Source organism: Triticum aestivum, chromosome 6B (genome assembly GCF_018294505.1).
Source record: "Triticum aestivum cultivar Chinese Spring chromosome 6B, IWGSC CS RefSeq v2.1, whole genome shotgun sequence".
Classification (NCBI taxonomy): domain Eukaryota; kingdom Viridiplantae; phylum Streptophyta; class Magnoliopsida; order Poales; family Poaceae; genus Triticum; species Triticum aestivum.
In genome coordinates, this window is record NC_057810.1 from 197,067,415 (window position 1) to 197,079,454 (window position 12,040).

A 12,040-nucleotide genomic window follows, 5' to 3' on the forward strand; every position below is an offset into this window, starting at 1 on the left:
TAGCTATGTGGTACGGTAAGTAAACCGACTTCAAAACAATTCCGATGGCAATTTTTATCAGTTTTGGAATATTTAAGAATTTTAGGAAGAAAGAAGTAGTCCAAAAGGGACACGAGGCTCCCATGAGAGAGGAGGGTGCCCCCCGCCCATAGGGCGCGCCCCTGTCTCGTGAGCACCTCGTGTACCTCCCGGACTCCGTTTTCTTGTATGTTACGTATTTTGGTCGGTAAAAATTCATTAAATATACTCCCGAAGGTTTTGACCATCGTATCACGCAAATATCCTCTGTTTTCATTTCGAGCTGTTCCTGTTGCAGATTTGGAACAAGATGCCGTCCCAAGATTCGGAGCGGGAGAGCTACATGGCTGATTATATCACAAACCCAAAAGTATATGGGGATGTGGAACACTATGGCTGGACCACGGGGGAAGAAGAAGACTATGATCCGAAGGGGAAGGAGGAGACAAGCTCCGATGAAGAGGATTATCCACTACCTCAACCTGGTGATATGCATGTGGAGTTCAAGAAGTCAAGCCTCCCTAAGGTCCAATCGATCCCACCATGTTTTTTGCAGGACAGCAAGGCAGCACTATGCAAAAAGATAATGAAACTTGAGCTCGAGAATGAAGATCTGAGGGAGGAAAATTTTAGCCTCAGATGCAAGATAGAGAAGAAAAATGCAACAACCCCACCGTCATCAACAACTCCTACTTCAGGAACTCCGAGGAAATAATGACATGGGTATGGGCACTCCCCTTGGCAACTGCCAAGCTTGGGGGAGGTGCCCCGGTGTCGTATCACCATCATACTCCTATCTTTACCGCTTTATTTAGTTCGATCCTTTTAGTAGTATCTTGATCTAGTAGTTTTGATATCAAGTAGTTTGAGTTTTGCCTTGTGATATCTTTATGTATTTGAGTCCATGAGCTATCTATAATAAAGATTAGTGTTGAGTCAAGGGCTTTGCTTTGTGCTATGATCTTGAGAAAGTAGAAAAAATAAAAGAGTTCATATTGATCTTAGGGATAGTGATAACTTCACACATAGAAAGTATGAGGCATAAAAATTGGTGAGAGTTGATGAACGTAGCCTTGGTCATCGTTGTAATTAGTAGGAAGTGATAAGGAAAGAGGGGTTCACATATAGATATATTATCTTGGACATCTTTTATGATTGTGAAGCACCCATTAAGTATGACATGCTAAAAGAGTTGATGTTGGACAAGGAAGACAACGTAATGGTTTATGTTTTCCGACATCTCAGTTAAATTATATTGTCATTGACCTTCCAAACATGTTGAGCTTGCCTTTCCCCCTCATGCTAGCCAAATTCCTTGCACCAAGTAGAAATACTACTTGTGCTTCCAAATATCCTTAAACCCAGTTTTGCCATGAGAGTCCACCATACCTACCTATGGATTGAGTAAGATCCTTCAAGTAAGTTGTCATCGGTGCAAGCAATAAAAATTGCTCTCTAAATATGTATGAATTATTAGTGCAGTTGTACGAACATGTTGTGGAAGTAATAAAAGCGACGGACTGCATAATAAAGGTCCACATACAAGGGGCAATATAAATTGACGTTCTTTTGCATTAAGATTTTATGCATCAACCCTAAACACGCATGACAACCTCTACTTCCCTCTGCGAAGGGCCTACCTTTTACTTTATGTTTTTACTTTATGCTTGAGTCAAGGTGATCCTCACCTTTCCCTTTTTATTTTTATCCTTTGGCAAGCTCCTCGTGTTTGAAAGATCATGATATATATATATATATATATATATATATATATATATATATATATATATCCAATTGGATGTAAGTCAGCATGGGCTTTTATTGTTGACATCACCTAAAGGTGAATACGTGGGGAGGCATCACAATAAGCCCCTATCTTTCTCAGTGTCCGGCTGAAACTCTATAACCACAAGTACCGCGTGAGTGTTAGCAATTATAGGAGACTACGAGATAGTTGAGTATGTGAGCTTTATGAAAAGCTCTATTATTGACTCTTTCTGATGTTACGATAAATTGCAATTGCTTCAATGACTGAGATTATAGTTTATTAGTTCCCAATGAAGTTTTTGAACCATACTTGACATTGTGAATTGCTTGTTACTTGAGCGTAGGAAATCATATGACAAAATCTATATATGTTGATGTTATTAGAATGATCATGATGCCCTCATGTCCGTATTTTATTTTTATTGACACCTCTATCTCTAAACATGTGGACATATTTTTCGATTTCGGCTTCCGCTTGAGGACAAGCGAGGTCTAAGCTTGGGGGAGTTGATATGTCCATTTTGCATCATGCTTCTATATCAATATTTATTGCATTATGGGCTGTTATTACACATTATATCTCAATACTTATGGCTATTCTCTCTTATTTTACAAGGTTTATCATGAAGAGGGGGAGTGCCGGCAGCTGGAATTCTGGCTGGAAAAGGAGCAAACGTCGGAAACCTATTCTACACAGCTCCAAAAGTCCTGAAACTCCACGAAACAACTTTTTAGAATTAATAAGAATTTCTGAGCAAAGAAATAGGCCAGGGGGGCACACCCTGTCCAGGAGACAGGGGGCGCCCCCCCCCCCCCTATAGGGCGTGCCCCCCAATCTCCTGGGCCCCCTGGTGGGCCTCCGGCGTCCATCTTCTGCTATATCATCACTTTTACCCTGGGAAAAATCATGGGCAAGCTTACGGGACGAAACTCCACCGCCACGAGGCGGAACCTTGGCGGAATCAATCTAGGGCTTAGGCGGAGCTGTTCTGCCAGGGACACTTCCCTCCGGGAGGGGGAAATCATCACCAACATCATCACAAATGATCCTCTCATCGCGAGGGGGTCAATCTCCATCAACATCTTCACCAGCACCATCTCCTCTCAAAACCCTAGTTCATCTCTTGTATCCAATCTTGTATCAAAACCACAAATTGGTACCTGTGGGTTGCTAGTAGTGTTGATTACTCCTTGTAGTTGATGCTAATTGGTTTACTTGGTGGAAGATCATATGTTCAGATCCTTTATGCATATTATTACTCCACTGATTATGAACATGAATATGCTTTGTGAGTAGATACGTTTGTTCCTGAGGACATGGGTGAAGTCTTGCTATTAGTAGTCATGTGAATTTGGTATTCGTTCGATATTTTGATGAGATGTATGTTGTCTTTTCCTCTAGTGGTGTTATGTGAACATCGACTACATGACACTTCACCATTATTTAGTCCTAGAGGAAGGCATAGGGAATTAATAAGTAGATGATGGGTTGCTAGAGTGACAGAAGCTTAAACCCTAGTTTATGCGTTGCTTCGTTAGGGGCTGATATGGATCCATATGTTTAATGTTGTGGTTAGATTTACCTTAATACTTCTTTTGTAGTTGAGGATGCTTGCAATTATGGTTACTCATAAGTGGGATGCTTGCCCAAGTTAGGGAAGTACCCAAGTACCGGCCACCCACATATCAAATTATCAAAGTACCGAACGTGAATCATATGAGCGTGATGAAAACTAGCTTGACGATAATTCCCAATGTGTCCTTTGGAGCTCCTTTATTATTATTGGCAATTGTCCAGGCTTATACTTTGATACATAAAGGATTGGGCCACCTTGCTGCACTTTATTTACTTTATTTACTCATTGCTTGTTACTGTTTATCTTATCACAAAACTATCTATCACCTACAATTTCGGTGCTTGCAGAGAAAACCTTACTGAAAACTGCTTATCATTTTCTTCTGCTCCTCGTTGGGTTCGACACTCTTACTTATCGAAAGGACTATGATAGATCCCCTACACTTGTGGGTCATCAGCTCCCATATGTTCCACGATGATCTCATCGGATGAACCACGATGTCGAGGATTCAAGCAATCTCGTATACAATTCCCTTTGTCAATCGGTATGTTACTTGCCCGAGATTAGATCATCGGTATCCCAATACCTCGTTCAATCTCGTTACCGGCAAGTCACTTTACTCATTCCATAATGCATTACCGAGTGGGCCCAGAGATACCTCTCCGTCATACGGAGTGACAAATCCCAGTCTCGATTCGTGCCAACCCAACAGACACTTTCGGAGATACCTATAGAGCACCTTTATAGTCACCCAGTTACGTTGTGACGTTTGGTACACCCAAAGCACTCCTACAGTATCCAGGAGTTACACAATCTCATGGTCTAAGGAAATGATACTTGACATTAGAAAAGCTTTAGCAAACAAACTACACGATCTTGTGCTATGCTTAGGATTGGGTCTTGTCCATCACATGATTCTCCTAATGATGTGATCCCATTATCAATGACATCCAATGTCCATAGTCAGGAAACCATGACCATCTGTTGATCAACGAGCTAGTCAACTAGAGGCTCACTAGGGACTTGTTATGGTCTATGTATTCACACATGTATTACGGTTTCTGGTCAATACAATTATAGCATGAACAATAGACAATTATCAAGAACAAGGAAATATAATAATAACCTTTTTATTATTGCCTCTAGGGCATATTTCCAATAGTCTCCCACTTGCACTTGAGTCAATAATCTAGTTACATTGTGATGAATCAAACACCCATAGATTTCTGGTGTTGATCATGTTTTGCTCATGGAAGAGGTTTAGTCAACAAATCTGCGACATTCGTATCCGTATGCACTTTACAAATATCTATGTCTCTATCTTGAACATTTTCACGAATGGAGTTGAAGCAACGCTTGATGTGCCTGGTCTTCTTGTGAAACCTGGGCTCCTTGGCAAGGGCAATATCTCCAGTGTTATCACAGAAGAGAGTCATCGGCCCCGATGCATTGGGAATAACTCCTAGGTCGGTAATGAACTCCTTCAGCTAGATTGCTTCATGTGCTGCCTCCGAGGCTGCCATGTACTCCGATTCACATGTAGATCCCACCACGACGCTTTGCTTGCAACTGCACCAGCTTACTGCCCCACCATTCAAGATATACACTTATCTGGTTTGTGACTTGGAGTCATCCAGATCTGTGTCGAAGCTAGCATTGACGTAACCCTTTACGACGAGCTCTTTGTCACCTCCATAAATGAGAAACATATCCTTAGTCCTTTTCAGGTACTTCAGGATATTCTTGACCGTTGTCCAGTGTTCCATGTCGGGATTACTTTGGTACCTCCATACCAAACTTACGGCAAGGTTTACATCAGGTCTGGTACACAGCATGGCATACATAATTGACCCTATGGCTGAGGCATAGGGGATGACACTCATCTTTTCTCTATCTTCTGCTATGGTCGGGCTTTGAGCTGAGCTCAATTTCACACCTTGCAATATAGGCAAGAACCCCTTCTTGGATTGATCCATATTGAACTTCTTCAATATCTTATCAAGGTATGTGCTTTGTGAAAGACCTATGAGGCGTCTCGATCTATCTCTATAGATCTTGATGCCTAATATGTAATCAGCTTCTCCAAGGTCCTTCATTGAAAAACACTTATTCAAGTAGGACTTTATGCTATCCAAAAGTTCTATATCATTTCCCATGAATAGTATGTCATCCACATATAATATGAGAAATGCTACAGAGCTCCCACTCACTTTCTTGTAAACGCAGGCTTCTCCATAAGTCTACACAAACCCAAACGCTTTGATAATTTCATCAAAGCGAATGTTCCAACTCTGAGATGCTTGCACCAGCCCATAGATGGAGCACTGGAGCTTGCACACCTTGTTAGCATTCTTAGGATCGACAAAACCTTCCGGATGCATCATATACAATTCTTCCTTGAGGAAACCGTTAAGGAATGTCGTTTTGACGTCCATTTGCCATATCTCATAATCGTAGAATGCATCAATTGCTAACAAGATTCGGACGGACTTCAGCTTTGCTACGGGTGAGAAGGTCTCATCGTACTCAACCCTTGAACTTGTTGATAACCCTTAGCGACAAGCCGAGCTTTATAGATGGTAACATTACCATCCGTGTTCGTCCTCTTCTTAAAGATCCATTTATTTTCTATCGCTCGCCGATCATCGGGCAAGTCTGTCAAAGTTCATACTTTGTTTTCATACATGGATCCAATCTCGGATTGCATGGCTTCAAGCCATTTGTTACAATCTGGGACCGCCATCGCTTCTTCATATTTCAAAGGTTCACCGTTGTCTAACAACATGATTTCCAGGACAGGGTTGTCATACCATTCTGGTGTGGAACGTGTCCTTGTGGACCTGCGAAGTTTAGTAGCAACTTGATCCGAAGTACCTTGATCATCATCATCAACTTCCTCTCTAGTCGGTGCAGGCACCACAGAAACATCTTCCTGAGCTGCACTACTTTCCGGTTCAAGGTGTAGTACTTCATCAAGTTCTACTTTCCTCCCACTTACTTCTTTCAAGAGAAACTCTTTCTCCAGAAAGGACCCGTTCTTGGCAACAAAGATCTTGCCTTCGGATCTGAGGTAGCAGGTATACCCAACGGTTTCTTTAGGGTATCCTATGAAGACGCATTTTTCCGACTTGGGTTCAAGCTTTTCAGGTTGAAGTTTCTTAACATAAGCATCGCATCCCCAAACTTTTAGAAACGACAGCTTAGATTTCTTGCCAAACCATAATTCATACAGTTTCATCTCAACGGATTTAGACAGTGCCCTATTTAAAGTGAATGTAGCTATCTCTAAAGCTTATCCCCAAAATGATAGCGGTAAATCGGTAAGACACATTATAGACAGCACCATATCCAATAGAGTGCGATTACGACATTCGGACATACCGTTACGCTGAGGTGTTCCAGGCGGCGTGAGTTGTGAAACAATTCCACATTTCCTTAAGTGCGTACCAAACTCGTGACTTAAATATTCTCCCCCACGATCTGATTGTAAGAACTTTATTTTTCTGTCACGTTGATTCTCTACCTCACTCTAGAATTCCTTGAACTTTTCAAAGGTCTTGGGCTTGTGTTTCATTAAGTAGACATACCCATATCTACTCAAGTCATCAGTGAGGGTGAGAACATAACGATAGCCACCGCGAGCCTCAACACTCATAGGACCGCACACATCAGTATGTATGATTTCCAATAAGTTGGTTGCTCGCTCCATTGTTCTGGAGAACGGAGTCTTGGTCATTTTTCCCATGAGGCATGGTTCACACGTGTCAAATGATTTGTAATCAAGGGACTCCAAAAGTCCATCTGCATGGAGCTTCTTCATGCGTTTGACACCAATGTGACCAAGGCGGCGGTGCCATAGGTATGTGGGACTATCATTATCAATCTTACATCTTTTGGTATTCACACTATGAATATGTGTAACATCACGTTTGAGATTCATTAAGAATAAACCATTGACCAGCGGGGCATGACCATAAAACATATCTCTCATATAATAGAACAACCATTATTCTCGGATTTAAATGAGTAGCCATCTCGTATTAACCGAGATCCAGATACAATGTTCATGCTCAATGCTGGCACTAAATAACAATTATTGACATTTAAAACTAATCCCATAGGTAAATGTAGAGGTAGCGTGCCGACGGCGATCACATCGACCTTGGAACCATTCCCGACGCGCATCATCACCCCGTCCTTCGCCAGTCTCCGCTTATTCCGCAGCTCCTGTTTTGAGTTACAAATATGTGCAACCGCACTGGTATCAAATGCCCAGGAGCTACTACGAGTACTGGTAAGGTACACACCAATAACATGTATATCACATATACCTTTGGTGTTGCCGGCCTTCTTGTCCGCTAAGTACTTGGGGCAGTTCCGCTTCCAGTGATCGTTTCCCTTGCAATAAAAGCACTAAGTCTTAGGTTTGGGTCCATGCTTTGGCTTCTTCCCGGCAACTGGCTTACCGGGCGCAGCAACTACCTTGTCGTCCTTCTTGAAGTTCTTCTTACCCTTGCCTTTCTTGAAACTAGTGGCTTTATTGACCATCAACACTTGATGTTCCTTTTTGATCTCCACCTCCGCTGATTTCAGCATTGAAAATACCTCAGGAATGGTTTTCACCATCCCCTGCATATTGTAGTTCATCACAAAGCTCTTGTAGCTAGGTGGGAGCGATTGAAGGATTCTGTCAATGACCGCGTCATCTGGGAGATTAAATCCCAGCTGAGACAAGCAGTTGTGTAACCCAGACATTTTGAGTATGTGCTCGCTGACAGAACTATTCTCCTCCATCTTACAGTTGTAGAACTTGTCGGAGACTTCATATCTCTCAACCTGGGCATGAGCTTGGAAAACCATTTTCAGCTCCTGGAACATCTCATATGCTCTTTGCTGCTCAAAACGCTTTTGGAGCCCCAGTTCTAAGCTGTAAAGCATGCCGCACTGAACCAGGGAGTAATCATCTACGCGACTGCCAGGCATTCATAAGGTCTTGAGTTGCTGGGAAAACGGGTGCTTCACCTAGCGGTGCATCTAGGACATATGGTTTCTTAGCAGCTATGAGGATGATCCTCAAGTTCCGGACCCATTCCGTATAGTTGCTACCATCGTAATTCAGCTTTGTTTTCTCTAGGAATGCATTGAAGTTGAGGGCAACATTAGCATGGGCCATTTGATCTACAAGACATATTGCAAAGAGTTTAGTCTAAGTTCATGATAATTAAGTTCATCTAATCAAATTATATACTTAACTCCCACTCAGATAGACATCCCTCTAGTCATCTAAGTGATACATGATCCGAGTCAACTAGGCCGTGTCCGATCATCACGTGAGGCGGACTAGTCATCATTGGTGAACATCTTCATGTTGATCGTATCTACCGGTGGTTCATGAAGACTTTCTCAAGTTTTGTGCTATATTCCCCTCAATCCTTTTCGATAAGAATAAGTAGTATGCAAAATCCATTGATTGTCATCAATTTAAGTTGATGAAGTTTAAGCATACAATAAATCTTATTCTTATTTCTTCCAAGTGATTAATCCCTTCCTTTGGAGTTTGTTCATGATGAGTAATTTCGCGCTTTGAAGTGTTTTCATCTTTTCTTTTCTGGAGTTCAAAATTTTCCTCCGCCATTTCGTCGGAACCTCCATCTAAATCACTGCAAGGCTTTAATCTTAATCTTTCATCCTTCATTCTATCTCATCATCCTTTTGTCACCGGAGTTCTTCATGGTGGTTCTTCATGATTTATTTCATTCTTCAAGAGTTCATCTAGATTCTTGTTGGAGGAGTTCAAGTATCTTTTCTTCTCGCGTCTCAAAGTGTAAATAATTCTCCGTTTTCTTCTAAAGTGGAGCTTTGCATTTCTTCATTTGTTCTCAGCTATTCAGACATTTGGTTGTGGTGTAATTTCACCTCAAGTTTTGAGATTTTTTTAGTAGGTCCACAACAAGTTGATTCTTTTGTTGTTGATTTTCTCAACAACTCCGTTCAACCCTTCCTTCTAAGTTCTTTTAATTCCATTCTTTCAATTCTTCCGGAGGCATTGCGTTGTTCATCTCATCGAGTGTCATCCCATTGGGTGAAGTTTAGGTCTTCATTCCTTCCATTCTCAGTCAGATTTCTGCCCCAATTATTTTGTTCATTCCTTTTCTATCTTGCTCTAACTGGAGTGGTTTCAGAGTCTATATTGTTTCTTGAGCTTTTCATTCTCGTCATATTCACCGTTCCTCCTTTCTAACCGAGTGCTCGCGACTTTGTTCATCTTCTCTCTTGTGTTCTCACTTCACCTCTTCCTCTTTCTCTTCCGTCTCGTTCCTAAGATCTCAGGATGAGATCTCTTGTTAGTGGAGGAGAGTTGTAACGTCCTGAATCCGATGCGCCATGTGTCTTCCAGTTATTCGCCGTCGTTGCCATGTCATTTGCTTGCGTGTTGCATTTTTCCATGTCATCATCTGCATTTCATTTGCATGTTTTAGGAGCATATTTATGCCATCCTTACAGGGGTGCAAGCCATGTATTTTTATATGCCCTGTAGTGAGTGCATAAAGCTTGTGAAGTAGGCTACTTACTGTTAATGTTCTATCATTGCTGAATCTGTCATATCATGTTGCCATGTTTACATGATGCTACCAATTAATCCATGCATATTCTGGAGTGCTTAGTTGACATGTTTTATTGTCTATGTTATGCTCTATCATGCCATGCCTTTTTATGCCCTATATATGTCCTGTAGCATATGTTTTCATTGCCATGAACATGCTTATATAATGTTCCAGATTTCTGCTAACTTCATGATGCCTTGTTGTGAGCTTGTTATTGAGTGATCCATGCCTCTTCTGGAGATGCCCCAATTACATGAATTGTAGTATGCTATGCGTAATTTGTTGACACGACATGTTTTCTAATTTTGGATGTCATATGCCTCTGTTTCATGCTTGCAAACATGCTATCATAATGTTGTTGTTTTACACTTGCTGAAACTGTTTCAACATTCATTCTTGTCTTGTTGGTTCCCACTAATCCATGAGTCATATGTATATGATGTCTTGATGTTATTTGCTCTTTGTTATGTTTATTTTGTTGCCATGCCCCTGTTTGCTATATAAACTTTCTGTACCTTGTCTTTTTCTTGCTCTCAAGTTTCCATCATATTAACTCTGCCCATGGATATGCTGTTGTGTTATAAAGTTGCATTTTGCTTTGATCATATTGGTTTAATCCTGATGCCTATGAACCTTAACCTTAATGATATTTGATGTGTGTTATCTGTACATGAAGTGCATGTCAAGTTTATGCTCATATGTTTCCTGTAGCATGTTATTTTCATGATTGCAAAGTGCATAATTGCTGTTTTGGGCAGATTGTAGTGTATGTGTTGGACCGTTGCTCCATTTTGAGCATGATCTATATGAAACTTGCTTAGAATTGCATGTAGTTTCATATTATAATGTTGTATCCATGTTTTGAGAGTGTTTGCTTGATGTTTGAATGCATTTTGCATCAATGTCATGTTTAACTTGTTTTGCTCATATCTTCTAGGCCATGTTCATCGAGACTCTTTTTTGGCGCCGTTGCCGGGGAGTGTAGCGCTTTTGGTGAGTGGAACTTGGTAAGGAAACATTTATATAGTGTGCTGAAATTTTCTGTTATTTGTCACTATGGAAACTAATCCTTTGAGGGGCTTGTTTGGGGTATCTTCACTCCAACCAGAAGAGCAAAGAGTTGCTCCTCAACCTACTGAACTTTATGAAAATATTTATTTTGAGATTCCTTCCGGTATGATAGAGAAACTGCTAGCTAATCCATTTGCAGGAGATGGAACATTGCATCCTGATTTACACCCTATATTTGTGGATGAAGTTTGTGGATTATTTAAGCTTGCAGGTATTCCCGATGATGTTTTCAAAAGGAAGGTCTTCCCTTTATCTTTGAAGGGAGATGCAATGACATGGTATAGGCTATGTGATGATACGAGATCTTGGAATTATAAGCGATTGAAGTTGGAATTTCACCGGAAGTTCTATCCTATGCATCTTGTTCATCATGATCGCAATTACATATATAATTTCTGGCCTCGCGAAGGATAAAGCATCGCTCAAGCTTGGGGGAGGCTTAAGTCAATGTTATATTCATGCCCCAATCATGAGCTCTCTCGGGAAATGATTATTCAGAATTTTTATGCTCGGCTTTCACTTGATAATCGCAACCTGCTGAAGACTATTGATTTCAAATGGGACTTATTGGAAAGAATTAAATGCAACTCTGAAGATTAGGGTTCCGATGATGGTAAGGAGTCAGGTATGACACCTAAGTTTGATTGTGTAAAATCTTTTATGGATACCAATGTTTTTTGTGGATTTAGCGCTAAGTATGGACTTGACTCTGAGATAGTAGCTACTTTTTGTGAATCTTTTGCTACTCACGTTGATCTCCCTAAGGAGAAGTGGTTTAAATATAATCCTCATGTTGAAGTGAAAGTAGTTGCAACTATTACAGTCGAAGAAAAGACTATTACCTATAGTGATCATATTGTTCCTACTGCTTATGTTGAAAAACCTCCTTTTTCTGTTAGGATAAAGGATCATGCTAAAGCTTCGACTGTTGTTCGTAAGAGTAATACTAGGACTTATACACCTCCTGGGCAAATTAATGTTGAACTTAGTATTGCTATGGTT